Source organism: Monodelphis domestica, chromosome X (genome assembly GCF_027887165.1).
Source record: "Monodelphis domestica isolate mMonDom1 chromosome X, mMonDom1.pri, whole genome shotgun sequence".
In the NCBI taxonomy this organism is placed as follows: Eukaryota; Metazoa; Chordata; class Mammalia; order Didelphimorphia; family Didelphidae; genus Monodelphis; species Monodelphis domestica.
The window spans coordinates 69874749-69888551 of NC_077235.1; positions in this window are offsets into that span (position 1 = coordinate 69874749).

Here is a 13803-nt window from a genome sequence, read left to right on the forward strand (position 1 = left end):
AGCTCCCTTTATATGGATTGCTAGGAAGCTGAAAAGGGATCTTGTTTTGCAAAAGTTAGAAGAAAAGAAAAGAAAAGAAAAGAGGAGCAAATTTATTCTCTGTGAGGGTTTCTGCTTTTTCAAAAAGCTAAGTTTTTCTCACTATCTTTTTTGTCCCCAAGACAGTTAGGTGGCCCAATGGATAGAGCACTAGGCCTGGATCAGGAAGACCTGAGTTCATATCCAGCCTCAGAAACTTACAAGCTGTGTGACTTGAGCGAATCACTTAACCCTGTCTGCCTCAGGACAGGAGAAAGAGATGACAGACTACTGCCAGCATAGTTTCCAAGAAAATCTCAGGTGGGGTGACAAGGGGTCACAAAGAGTCAGACAACTACAAAGACTCAGCAACACTGACAAATAATTCCCCCAGTATTCCCTTACTCCTCTTCCCAGAGTCATTCCATTTAACAAAAACAGAATTCAAGAACTGAAAAAGAATCAACATAACCGAACAATACACTAAAGTTCTGAAAATCATGTAAAAATTAAAACTTTCAAAAAGTCTTCAGAGAAGACAATTCTCAGAGATGGGATGTGTGTCTGTCTTTCACCTGTTTGGTCATGTTGGAAATTCCAGGATTGGGACAGACACATAACTAATAAAAGACCACGTGTATTTTGAAAAATAAATGGGGATAAAGTCTCTACTGGAAAATTTGAAATTATGAAGTCATATGTGATGAGTTTGAGGAAAATCAATTAACTTGCAAAGTTTTAAGAGCTGTTATATTGATCATGACATCTGTGTAAGAGAGATCAGGTAAAAAAAATCAGAAATTTTCTTCTGTTTTTTTAATTTTATTTTTTACGAATTGAACTTGTACATCTTTTTAAAAAAATATTTCCCCCATGTTTACATGATTCATTTTCTTTCCCTCCCTTCTTCCTTCCCCACTCCCATATTCAATAAGCAACACTTCCTCTGGGTTATGTAAAAATAGACTCGAACTCTGGACTTCAATCCCCACAAGTCCTTGCTCCACTTCCCCAAAATGCTTTGTAATCTCACGGGAATTCTCAGGTGGGCCAAGATCTAGAAGGGATTTAACCTTAGTGCAAAGGCTTTTGAGCTCTCTTTTGGACTTCCATTTTGGGGCAGATGTGGCTCTTTTCATAATTGTAGGTGAGGTTGTGCCTAGGCCTCTCTGTGGCCTGGACATGTGTTTTCATATTCTGTCTTTTCTTTAATCCTTAACTTTTAATAAACCTCTAGAAATATAATACTCCTTGTAGAGAGAAACTAATTTCTACCTGCCTCAGTCTCCCCTAAATTTTAACTGTTACAGTTATACAAATAATATTACTTATATCTATTTCCATATTATTCATTTTTGCAGTAGAGCAATCTTTTAAAACCAAAACCTCAATCACATATCCATATAAATAAATAATAAGCCATTTGTTTTTCTTCTATGTTTCTACTCCCACAGTTCTTTCTCTTGATGTAGATAATATTTTTTCCTCATAATTCCCCGAGACTGTCTTGTAGTAGCATAGTCCATTATTTTTGTACAAATATTTTTCATTATTATCCTTTAGGGTACAAACCTAGTAGTGGTATTACTGGATCAAAGAGTAGGCAGTCTTTTAAAGCCCTTTGGGCATAATTCCAAATTGCCTTCCAGAATGGTTGGATCAATTCACAGCTCCACCAGCAGGGTATTAGTGTCCCAATTTTGCCACATCCCCTCCAACATTTATTACTTTCCTTTACTGTCATATTGGCCAGTCTACTAGGTGTGAGATGGTACCTCACAATTGCTTTGATTTGCATTTCTCTAATCAGGAGGGATTTAGAACACATTTTCATGTGCTTGTTGATAGTTTTGATTTCTTTATGTGAAAACTGTCTATTTATATCCCTTGACCATTTGTTGATTGGGTAATGGCTTCATTTCTTGTACTTAGTTCCTTATATATTTGGGAAATTAAACCTTTGTCACAGAATTTTATTATAAAATTTTCCCCCTAATTTGTTGCTTTCCTTCTAATTTTGGTTGCATTGTTTTTATTTGTACAAGTCCTTTTTAATTTAATGCATTCAAAATTATTCATTTTACATTTTGTAATGTTCTCTATCACTTCCCTTGATCTTAAATTCTTTCTTTTCCCATAGAACTGACAGGTATACTATTCTATGTTCACCTAATTTATTTACAATTTCCCTCTTTATATTTGTCATTACACATTCTGAATTTATCTTGGTATAAGGTCTGAGATTTTTATCTGAACCTAATCTTCCCCACACTGTTTTCCAATTTTCTCAGCAGTTTTTTTTTCACTTTAAAATTTTCAAGTTATCTTCAATTCTACAAGCATTTATTACACATCTACTGTGTGCCAGGTAGAGGCAGGTAGATAGTGCAGTGAACAGAGTGCCTAGTGTGGAATGAGTTGACTCATCTTTCCAAGTTCAAATAAGGCCTCAGACACTTATTAGCTGTGTGACCCTGGGCAAGGCACTTTGACTCAGTGGTTTACTTCAGTTTTCTGAATAAGATACTTTCCCAAGTAGTTTGCCTCAGTTTCCTCATCTGTAAAAAATGAGCAGGAGAAGTAAATGCCAAAACACTCCAGTATTTTTGATAAGAAAATCCCAAAAGGGGTTCACAAAGAGAACTGAAAATGACTGAAAAGCGCCAGGCGTAAAGGCAGTATATAGCAGTGGAGAGAGAGCTAGCCTTAGAGTAAGTTTGAAATTTATCTCTGACCCTTCCTGGCTGGGTGACCCTAGGCAATTCACTTAACAATTGAGTGCCATCAACAATTATTTAAGATTGGAAGGTTCAATATAGTTACTGACCTGAATTGGTGTGAAGGGAATTTTATCATAGTTCTGTTTTTTTAAAAAGTCCCAGCAGGTTTTGTCAAATGCTGGGCTCTTATCTCAAAAGCTAGGATCTGTGGGTATGTTGAACACTAGCTTGCTGAGGTCATTTACCCCTAGTCTATTCCATTTATCCACCCTTCTGTCTCTTAGCCAGTACTATATTGTTTTGATGATCACTGCTCATCATTTTCTACAGCACAATAGTACTCTATTATAATAATATACTATAACTTACTCAACCATTCAAACATTTAAAGAACTAATCCCAATTCTATACAAAATGAGCTATTTTAAATGTTGTACATATATGTCCTCCCTTTTTTGTTTTTTTTTATCTCTTTGGGATGCAAACCTAGTAATGGTATTACTGGGTCAAAGGATATGTATTATTTATAGCCCTTTGGACATAGGTCCAAATTGCATTTCAGAATGGTTGAATAACTTCATAACTCTCCCAAAAGGGTATCAGTGTCCCAATTTTCCCATATCCTTTCCAAGTTTTGTCATTTTTCCTTTTTGCCACAGTGGTCAATCTGATAAGTATGAGATGGTACCTTAGAGTTGTTTTAATTTTCATTTCTCTAATTTGTAGTGATTTAGAGCACCTTTTTGCATGACTATCACGAGCTTTAATTACTTTGAGAACTATCTGTTCATACCCTTTGATCATTTATCAATTGGGGAATGATTTGTATTTGTATACATTCAACTTGTTTCCCTATATATTTGAGAAATGAGACCTTTATTAGACTTGTAAGCTTTTTTTTCACCATTATGGTTACTGGGCTACTCCATCCTATTTCTTCCCTTATTTATCCTTTTCTCTCTCCTTTCATTGTGTCCATCCTCAAAAGTGTTTAGCTTCTGACTATCACATGCCCCAATTTGCCTTCTTTTCTGTCAGCCCCCTCCCTTATCCCCTTCTGATCCTAGAGAATAAGATTGATTTCTATACCTAATGAATTGTGTATGTTCTTCCCTCTTTGACACAATTCTGATGAAAGATTCAAGTCCTCCCCTCTCCACCTCCTCCATCTTCCCCTATACTGTAAAAGCTCTTTTGAGTAAAATAATTTACTTCAGTCTATTTTTCCCTTCTTCTTTATCCCAATACATTCCCTTTCTTATCCCTTAATTTAATTTAATTTTAGGTATTATCCCATAATATTTAATTCACACTTTTGCCCTCTATCTATATATGCTATTACTAACTGCCCTGGTAATGATAGTTCTTAGGAGTTACAAGAATCATCTTCCCATGTAGATGTGTAATCAGTTTAAGCTTATTGGATCTCTTTTGATTTCTCTTTTTCTTTACCTTTTTATGATTTTCTTGAGTCTTATATTTTAGTGTGAAATTTTCCATTCAGGTCTAGCTTTTTCATCAAGAATGTTTGAAAGTCATCTATTTCATTGAATACCCATTTTTTCTCCTGAAGAATTATGCTTGGTTTTGCTGGGTAAATGATTCTTGGTTGAAGCCCTAGTTCATTTGCCCAGTGGAATATCATATTCCAGGCCTTATGATCATTTAATTTAGAAGTTGCTAAATCTTGTGCTATCTTGACTGTGGCGCCATGATATTTTATTTATTTCATTTTGGCTGCTTTCAATATTTTCTCCTTGACCTAGGAGTTCTGGAATTTGACTATAATATTCCTTAGAGTTAGCCTTTTGGGATCTGGTTTAGCATATGATGCTTGGACTCTTTAAATTTCTATTTTACCTTCTGGCTCTAGAATAAGAGAGCAGTTTTCCACAATATTAATTCCTTAAAAGATGATGTCTAAGCTCTTTTTTTATTATGGCTTTCAGGTAGTCTAATCATTCTTAGTCTTTCTCTCCTGAATTTATTTTCCACGTCAGTCAATTGATTTTTTGGTATCAAAATAGTAATAATTATTGCTGGTTTTATTTTATTATTAATTATAATAATTAAATAATTAAACATAATCAGCTTAATTTTAGGACAGAATCTCAAAGTTGATGAGGGAAATTGGGACCGTTATTAAGAGGAAGGAGTAGTAGGTGGTGATAATTGACAAATATCATTGATTGACTGATTGACTTGCTCATTCATTCATTGAACTCCTATGTAATATGTAACAACATTATGCCAAACACTGTGCTCTAACCATCTCATTTTCTCTTTTTGGCCAGTGGCAAGTAGTACTAATAGGAAAGCTCCATGACTCAAACCTTTTGTGATCAGAAATGCCTTTGTCCAGGTACTCATCTCCCAACCTCTGACATTCCACTTAAGTACAGGTTGTCTTTTGACAAGAGGACTATATAATCATTTCTCTTGAGATAGAAATTGGCATTTGGCCCAATTTTCACTCCTCAAATAGAGAGGGTTGGAAGAAACCATTTTCCCCATTTGAATTAGTTTATTTAGTCAATTTAGAACATTATTCCTTGGTTACAATAATAACATTATTTCCTTCCCTCCCCTCCACCCACCCTTTTCACAGCCAACTCGCAATTTCATTGGGTATTACTTGTGTCCTTGATCAGAACCTATTTCCATGTTGTTGGTGTTTGCATTAGGATGTTCATTTAGAGTCTACATCCCCAAACATATCCCTTTGATCCATATATTCAAGCAGTTGTTTTTCTTCTGTGTTTTTATTCCCACAATGTTTATTCTGGATGTGGATAGTGGTTTTTCTAGTAGGTTCCTCCAAATTCTTCAGGATCACCTCACTGCCACAAATGGAGAAGTCCATTACATTGGATTGTACCACAGTGTTATCAGTCTCTGTGTACAATGTTTTCCTGGTTCTGCTCCTCTCACTCTGCATCAGTTCCGAGAAGTTGTTCCAGTCCCCATGTAATTCCTCCACTTTATTATTCCTTTTAGCACAATAGTATTCCATCACCAACATATACCACAATGTGTTCAGACATTCCCCAATTGAAGGGCATCCCCTCATTTTCCATTTTTTTTGCCACCACAAAGAATGCAGCTATGAATATTTTTGTACATGTCTTTTTTCTTATTATCTCTTTGGGATACAAACCCAGCAGTGCTATGGCTGGATCAAAGGACAGACTTTTAGCACCCTTTGGGTATAGTTCCAAATTTCCCTCCAGAATGGTTGGATCAATTCACAGCTCCACCAGCAATGAATTAATATCCCTACTTTGCCACATCCCCTCCAGCATTCATTACATTCCTTTGCTGTCATGCTAGCCAATCTGCTAGGTGTGAGGTAATACCTCAGAGTTGTTTTGATTTGCATCTTTCTGATTATCAGAGATTTAGAACATTTTTTCATGTGCTTACTAATAGTTTTGATTTCTTTAACTGAAAATTGCCTATTCATGCCCCTTGCCCATTTATCAATTGGAGAATGGTTTGATTTTTTTGTAAAACTGGTTTAGCTCTTTATTAATTTGAATAATTACACCTTTGTCAAAGGTTTTTGTAATGAAGATTGTTTCCCAGTTTGTTGCTTCCCTTCTAATTTTGGATGAATTAGTTTTGTTTGTACAAAACCTTTTTAATTTGATGTAATCAAAATTATTTATTTTTACATTTTGTGATTTTTTTCAAGCTCTTGCTTGGTTTTAAAGTCTTTCCTTTCCCAAAGATCTGACAAGTATACTATTCTGTATTCCCCTAATTTGCTTAGAGTTTCCTTCTTTATATTCAGGTCATTCACCCATTCTGAGTTTAACGAGGTGTAGGGTGTGAGGTGTTGATCCAAACCTAATCTCTCCCATACTGTCTTCCACTTTTCCCAGCAGTTTTTATCAAATAGTGAGTTTTGGTCCCCAAAACTGGGATCTTTGGGTTTATCATAGACTGTCTTGCTGAGGTCATTTACCCCAAGTCTATTCCACTGATGCTTCTTTCTGTCTCTTAGCCAATACCAAATTGTTTTGATGAACACTGCTTTATATTATAGTTTGAGATCTGGGACTGCAAGTCTTCCTTCCTTTGCATTTTTTTCATGATTTCCTTGGATATCCTTGATTTTTTGTTCTTCCAAATGAATTTTGTTACGTTTTTTTCTAATTTAGTAAAAATGTTTTTTGGTAGTTCAATGGGTATGGCACTAAATATGTAAATTAATTTGGGTAGGATTGTCATTTTTATTATGTTAGCTCATCCCACCCATGAGCAATCAATATTTTCCAATTGTTTAGCTCTAGTTTTAATTGTATGGAGAGTGTTATGTCATTGTATTCATATAGTTCCTATGTTTATCTCAGCTAATTCTGGCTGCTGAAATAGGTTTGAGATATATAGAAATGCTGATGACTTATTCGGGTTTATTTTGTATCCCGCAACTTTGCTAAAATTGTTGATTGTTTCGAGTAGTTTTTTGGTTGAATCTCTAGGATTCTTTAAGTAAACCATCATATCATCTGCAAAGAGTGATAGCCTGATCTCCTCATTGCCAATTTTAATACCTTCAATTTCTTTTTCTTCTCTAATTGCTACTGCTAGTGTTTCTTCTTAAGATTTTAAATAATAGAGGTGATAATGAGCATCCTTTTTTTTCACTCCTGATCTTATTGGGAAGGCTTCTAGTTTATCCTGATTGCAGATGATGTTTGCTGATGGTTTTAGATATATAGTGTTTATTATTTTTAGGAAAGGCCCTTCTATTCCTATAGTTTCTAGTGTTTTCAATAAGAATGGGTGTTGTATTTTATCAAAGGCTTTTTCTGCATGTGATTTTGTCGGTTTGCTTGTTAATATGGTCAATTATGTGGATGGTTTTCCTAATATTGAACCATCCTTGCATTCCTGGTATGAATCCTACCTGGTCATAGTGAATAACCCTCGTGATGACTTGCTGGAGTCTTTTTGCTAGTATCCTATTTAAGATTTTTGCATCTATATCCATTAGGGAGATTGGCCTCAGGCTTTGGACTTCAAAGCCACATGAGGGTACATTAATAGATGATAATGCACAAAGACAATTGTCATTCTCGGTCACTGAGAGACTACCACTCCTGTCAATTTGGTTTTTTTTCTTTCCTTTTTTTAATTAGACTTACTAGTACCATGTCTATTTTATTTGTTTTTTCAAAGTACCAGCTTCTAGTCTTATTTATTAAATCAATAGTTCTTTGACTTTCAATTTTATTAATTTCTCCTTTGAGTTTTACGATCTCTAATTTAGTCTTCATCTGAGGATTTTTAATTTGTTTACACTTTCTAGTTTTTTAATTTGCATGCCCAATTCATTGACCTCTGCCCTTCTTAATTTGTTAATATATGAACTCAAGGATATAAACTTCCCCCTGAGTACTGTGTTGGGTGCATCCCATAGGTTTTGAAAGGATGTCTCATCATTGTTATTTTCTTCAATGAAGTTATTAATTGTTTCTACGATTTGTTCTTTAACAGATTTTGGAGAATCGTATTGTTTAGTTTCCAATTAATTTTTGATTTACCTCTCCATGCACCCTTACTAATTATTATTTTCAATGCATTGTCAAACTGAGAAGGTTGCATTTATTATTTCTGCTCTTTTGCAATTGTTTTCAATGTTTTTATGCCCTAATATGTGGTCAGTTTTTGTGAATGTACCATGTGCTGCTGAAAAGAAGGTGTATTCCTTTTTGTCCCTATTTATTTTTCTCCACATATCTACTAACTCTAATTTTTCTAAGATTTCATTCATTTCTCTTACCTCTTTCTTATTTAGTTTTAGGTTTGATTTCTCTAGTTCAGATAGAGGAAAGTTCAGGTCTCCCATTAGTATAGTTTTTCTATCTATTTCATCCTTGAGCTCCACTATTTTCTCCTTTAGAAATTTGGATGCTATGCCATTTGGTGCATACATGTTGAATATGGATATTTCTTCATTGTCTATACTGCCTTTTATCAGGATGTAATTACCTTCCCTATCCTTTTTAACTAGATTCATTTTTACTTTGGCTTCGTCAGAGATCATGATTGTGACTCCTGCCTTCTTATCAGTTGATGCCCAAAGATTTGGCTCCATCCTCTTACTTTCACCCTATGCATATCTACCTTCCTCATTTGTGTTTCTTGTAGCCAACATATGATAGAGTTTTGGATTCTAATCCACTCTGAAATTCGCTTGCGTTTTATGGGTGAGTTCATCCCCTTCACATTCAGAGTTATGATTACTAGCTGTGTATTTCCCAGCATTTTGATTTCTACTCTTGGTCCTGCCTTTTCTTCTTTCACTGTTTCCTTCTACACCAATGTTTGTTTTTAATCAGTGCCCCTAGTCCCCACCCTTATTTTCCTTCCCTTTCTACCCTCCTCCCTTCTCATCCCCCCCTTATTTTCCCTGTAGTCTTTCTGAAATTACCCCTCCCACCCTCTCCCTCCCTTGTACTGCTTCCCTCCCCACCAGTCCTTTTGTTATCCTTCTACTCCCCTATAGGGCGCGAATCTATTCTCTGCCCCAATGTATTGGATTGTTCTTCCCTCTTTGGGTCAATTTCAAAGCAGGTAAGAGTTGAGTATTTCCTATCTCCAACCTCTTTACCCTTCCAGTGTATTGATGTTCTCCCCGCTCCCACCATGTGCTTCTTTGTGACATATAAATTTACCCCATTTGTTTCTTTGCCCATTTCTGTTAGTATTAACCTCTTTTTTTAGTTTTGGTTGTGTATGTAGATAGATAGATAGATAGATAGATAGATAGATAGATAGATAGATAGATAGATAGATACACACAAATGTATATGCATTTATAAATACATATATCTATATATCTATTTATGTCTTGTCCTTTCATCCTATACAGTTTGTCACTGTTCCCTCTAAGTGTAATTCTTCTAGCTGCCCAGGTGATAATAACAATTTTCAAGAGTTACCAATGACCTCTTTTCTTATAGGGATACATAACATTTTAACGTATTAAGTCTCTTAAAAAAAGGGGTTTTAATGTTTGTTTTGTTTTTCTTTTTCCCTCTTTTTTAATTACCTTTTGATGATTCTCTTGAGTTCTGTGCTTGGGCATCAAATTTTCTGTTCAGATCTGGTCTTTTCTTTACAAATTCTTGGAATTCTTCTATTTTGTTGAATGACCATACTTTCCCCTGTAAGAATATAGTTAGTAGAACAACTTCCAGCAAGTGATGCAGAGCAAAGGAGCAGAACCAGGAAAACATTGTACACAGAGACTGACACACTGTGGTACAATTGAACGTAATGGACTTCTCCATTAGTGTCAATGTTCCTGAACAATCTGCAGGGATCTAGGAGAAAAAACATTATCCACAAGCAGAGGACAAACTGTGGAAGTAAAAACACCAAGAAAAACCAACTGCTAGACTACAGTGGTTGAGGGGATATGACTGAGGAGAGACTCTAAATGAACACTCTGGTGCAAACACCAACAACATGGAAATGGGTTCGAATCAAGAACACTTTTGATACCCAGTGGAATTGCGAATCGACTATGGGATGGGGGGTGGGGGGAGAAAATGATCTTTGTCTCCAATGAATAATGCTTGGAAATGACCAAATAAAATAATGTTTAAAAAAAAAGAAAAAAAAGAAAAGAAAAAGAATATAGTCAGTTTTGCTGTGTAGTTGATTCTTGGTTGTAGACCTAGTTCCCTTGATTACTGGAATATCATATTCCATGCCTTTCAGTCCTTCAGTATGGATGCAGCCAGATCCTGCGTTATCTTCACTGTGGTTCCATGGTATCTGAATGACTTCTTCTTGGCAGCTTGTAATATCTTTTCTTTGGTCTGATAGTTCTTGAATTTGACTATAACATTCCTGGGTGTTGTCAGTTGGGGATTAGGTAAAGGAGGTGATCTGTGGATTCTTTCAATCTCCGCTTTTCCCTCGTGCTGGAGAATATTGGAGCAGTTTTCTTGAATAATTTCCTGTAGTATTATGTCCAGGCTTTTTCTTTTGTCCTGGCCTTCTGGTAGATCAATGATTCCTAAATTTTCTCTCCTCGAACGATTTTCTAAATCCTCTGTTTTGTGAATGAGATGCTTCACATTTTCCTCAATTTTTTCATTCTTTTGGTTTTGTTTAATAGTGTCCTGCTGCCTTATGAGGTCACTTAATTCTAGTTGTTGTATTCTGGTTCTTAAAGACTGGATTTCATCCCTGGCTTTTTGGTCATCCTTCTCTTTGTGGTCTGATTTTCTGTGGAGGTCATCTTTCATTCTCTTTACCTCATCTGTCATCTCCTTTGCCTCATCTTTCATCTTCTTTGCATCATTTTTCATCTCCTTTGCCTCATTTTCAAGTTGGTTGATTTTGGCTTTCAAGACACTATTTTCTGTTTCCAGATGACTTATATTAATTTTTAAATTCTTTTCCCAATTGTCTTCAGCCTCTCTTAATTATGTTTTGAATTGCATTTTGAGTTCTTCCAAAGCCTGTATCCAATTAGTTGGGATTGCTGATTTATTGTTTGATGATCCGTCCTCCTCTGTTCTGTTTGCTTTTGGATCATTGCCTGTGCAGAAGCTGTTGATTGTCATTTCTTTCTTCTTTTTTGGCTTTTTTTGCTCATGTTTACCCCTTCTTTGCTCCCCATATTTGTCTGTGCTCATGCTCCTCTTATTTTTTTGGTTTTGGGGCTTTCTGTCAGTCTCCCCTCTTGGTGCTTTGTCAGGAGATCTCTCCATGTGGGAGATGGGTGTTGGAGTTTGAGCTTCCCTGTCCTCTGGAGGCTTTTGATTGGATTAATGTCCAGCAGTCTGTGGGGGAGGGATGTTGGGCTTCCCTGACCTCTGAGGCCTTTTGATGGGATTAAGTTCAACTGGCTTGTGCTGGGTGTGCTCTGAGGCCAAAACCTCCTGGAATGCTGGAGCAATATGGAGGGTCTCCACCTCTCTGACCAGGCTGCCAGCTCTATGCTCCCTTTCCAGTTCCTTCCCCACCATCCGTGTTCGACACTCTGATCTTGGCACAGCCCTGCCCTCAAGGTACACCTCTAGACCAACGCCTTTGCCCTCCCAGAGGTTCCCACTGCCTCTGGAGGCTCAACACTCTCTGTGGGTGGGGAGAGGGGGTACTGGGACCTTCCTTCTGCCTTCCCCTTAATCCTGAGTGTTCTCGGATTCCGACTTTTGGGAGGCATACCTTTTGTATTGAGTCCAGCAGGAGGGTTCCTTTGCTCTGTCTTGTTGTTGGGTTTGATTTTCAGTCCCCTAGGATCATTCGGTTTGTGTTCTATAAGGAAGGGTATTCAGAGGTCTGAACTTCTGCTGCTTCTAGGCTGCCATCTTGACTCTGTCCCCCAGTCAATTGATTCTTGATGTCTCATGGACTCATTTGCTTCCACTAAACCATTTCTAATTTTTAAGGCACAATTTTCTTGAGTGAGCTTTTGTACCTCCTTTCCATTTGGCCAGTTCTACTTTGTAAATGGTTCTTTTCCTCAGTGAATTTTTGTATCTCTTTTCCCATAGGGTCAATTCTGCCTATTAAATTTTTTTTCTTATGTGCATTTTGTATAACTTTTTCCATTTGACCAATTCTGCTTTTTAAAACGTTCTTCTCTTCATTAGATTTTTGTGCCTCCTTTACCAATTGGCCTATTCCATTTTTAAAGTATTAATTTCTTCACTATTTTTTGTGCCTCTATTACCAAGTTGTTGACTCTTTTTTCATGTATCACTCTCATTTCTTTTCCCAATTTTTCTTCTACCTCTCATTTGATTTTTAAAACAAAAAAATGTTACATTAAAAAAAATCTGTGCTCTTTCATTATTTCTATTTTTGTCTTTCCTATTTTTCTTGGTAGATTTGGATGCAATAGTATTGACTTTGTTATATTCTTCTGAGTTTGTGTTTTAGTCTTCCTGCCACCAAATTAAATTTCTATGTTGATTTTTAAAATTGTTTGCTCATTTTCCTGCCTTTTTCTTTTCTTTTGATTAAAAAAATTTTAGATGGGCATTGTAACTATGGTGAAGGGAGCATTGTTCCAAGCTTCATGTTCTTTGTGCAGCTGCCTTCAGAGCTGGCACTTGGGAACTATCTGCTTTCAGTTCTTCCCAGGGGGGTTGATGTATGGAGAGATGTGTTTAATGCTCTCCTAGCCTGTGAGTTCTTCTGAGCAGTTGTCTGACCACCCTTACCATCTGCAGTTGAGAGGTCCTTTGCTACTCATTTGGCTACTCCCAAGGCCTGTTGCTGCTTTGTGCTGCTTTGTATTCCATTTCCAACCAGGGGCAATAGATCTTTCACGCTGATCCTTTAACTTGTTTTGGAATGAAAAAGTATTTCATGCCATCTTTTTATGGATTATGCTTCTCCAGAATTCTTTTTGAGGCATAATATCATAGTTTTGTTTTTTTGTGGAGTGTAATTTGATTGAGATCAAGTGGGTCTTTGTACCTTCTCCACTATCTTGGCTTTGCTCCTTACAATTTGCTTTTGAGAATTGTATAATATACAATATAATAATATATAAATATATAATACAAAGTTTTATATTTAACACATGTAAATATATATTATATATAATGTTTATGTATCTTAGATACCAAGTAAATTTGATATAAAGATATTTTTCTCCATTTGAACACTTCTCTCTTTATGCTAGGTACATTTATTTTGATTTTTGAAGAAAAATTACAGTTTCATATAATCAAATTTATCATTTTTATTTTCTTTAATTGCCTCTCTTTGTTGTTTGATTGAGATATATCCACTCCCATCCATAACTGTGAAAGTTATTTAGTTTCCCTTTCCTCCAATTTTTTTAATATTATGAACTTTCACCTATCCATTTAGATAGTATTGTATAATATATCTAAGACTAATTTCTTAGATTATGTTCCAATTTTCCTATGAACTTTTTAAAAATAGAAAGTTCTATCCTAAGTAATTTATTTTTCCTGATCTATTAAAAAGTAGATTATTAAGCTGCATTGTTTCATACCTTTCTTGGTATAGTCTCTTCCATTGATCTATTTTACCTTCATTCCTATATTTTTTCTCACAATTT